Genomic DNA, 1,300 nt, shown 5'->3' on the forward strand with positions numbered 1-1,300 from the left:
TCAAGCCCCGCCAGGCGTGTGCACAAACATACTTCGACGACATATTCGTCCACAGTCGTTCGGGGAACAGGAGGACAGATGAGAAGGACCACGTCGTTCATTTGAGAGCGGTGCTCGATTGCATGCGCACGAATAAGATGTATGCTAATGCCGATAAGTGCATCTTCGGCGCAGAAGATTTTGTTTCAAAGTGCCACTAGAACTTGCACAAGTGGCTTGGCCTCGCCAACTACTTGCACAAGTATAGCGCAGACTACGCGGAAATGAAAAATGGCACGGCCATTGTCGAGCTTCCTTGAGAGGGATGCGGAACGGTGTTGGGACACGAGCATCGGGAGGCCTCTGACAGGGTCAAAGACAGCCTCCTTTATACATCAATACTGGCGTTGCCAGACCCCGATCGTCCTACTTGTGTCGTCTGTGACACTTCGGACATTGCAATCGGCTGTGCATTGCTGAAAGCAGACGCAGAGGGGCGAGATCGGGTGATTGCATTCGAATCTCACCACGTTAAGGCTGCTGAGAAGAACTACCTAGTCTTTGCTAGCTCGAAGTACAAAAATCTTGACCAAGGCAAACGAACACTTTTGTTCAAAATCAAAATTGAATTTTATCGGTTTAATTGCGGCAGAGCCGCCAGTATCTAAAACCCCACGTGTTCCTAATTAAGACCCCCATCAAAATTGTGAATACCCTGTCGCCTCGTACAAGAATCGCGTGTCCAAGACAACTTTATGTCCCTAGGACCGTCTTAACGCATTCTCTACTCAATGAGCCCTGTGTCTATGGCACGCAAATCACCCAGCCTCGCTGGTTCTCGCGGGCAAAGCCCTTTTTCGTCATCTGCACGCGGTGCAACTCCAGACACGTCTGCGGCTTCACGGGAAGCACATCCAAACCATCGGCAACCAGGCGCCACACATCGCACCCGCCACGGGCGACGGATTTCCTCCTCGAAGATTCGGACACAAGTCAAATACTCCTTTCCCAGAATGGGAAGAAGTGGAGGGCGAGGATGGCCAGCTGCGCGACGTGAGCCCTATTCAGTTGCGGACACCGTGTCTGTTTCCTAACCTCTCGACTTCCTAAGGAAGTGGTATTTTTCCCGATTACCACGACGAGGCACAGAGGCAGCAGTTAGATGCTGCCCGCAGGAAGGCCATGAGCACGTATCCACGTTTGGTCCTAGACCCTCGTGTGGAATACGGCTTCCGCTCGGCGGAGCTCACTAAATGGAAGGACGCGATCACCCGATCTTTGGGCGTCTACGTGGTCAGGCCCCCGGCCACTACACAAGCTG

The sequence above is a fragment of the Plasmopara halstedii genome (assembly GCF_900000015.1).
Source record: "Plasmopara halstedii genome assembly, contig: Scaffold_3060, whole genome shotgun sequence".
Classification (NCBI taxonomy): domain Eukaryota; phylum Oomycota; class Peronosporomycetes; order Peronosporales; family Peronosporaceae; genus Plasmopara; species Plasmopara halstedii.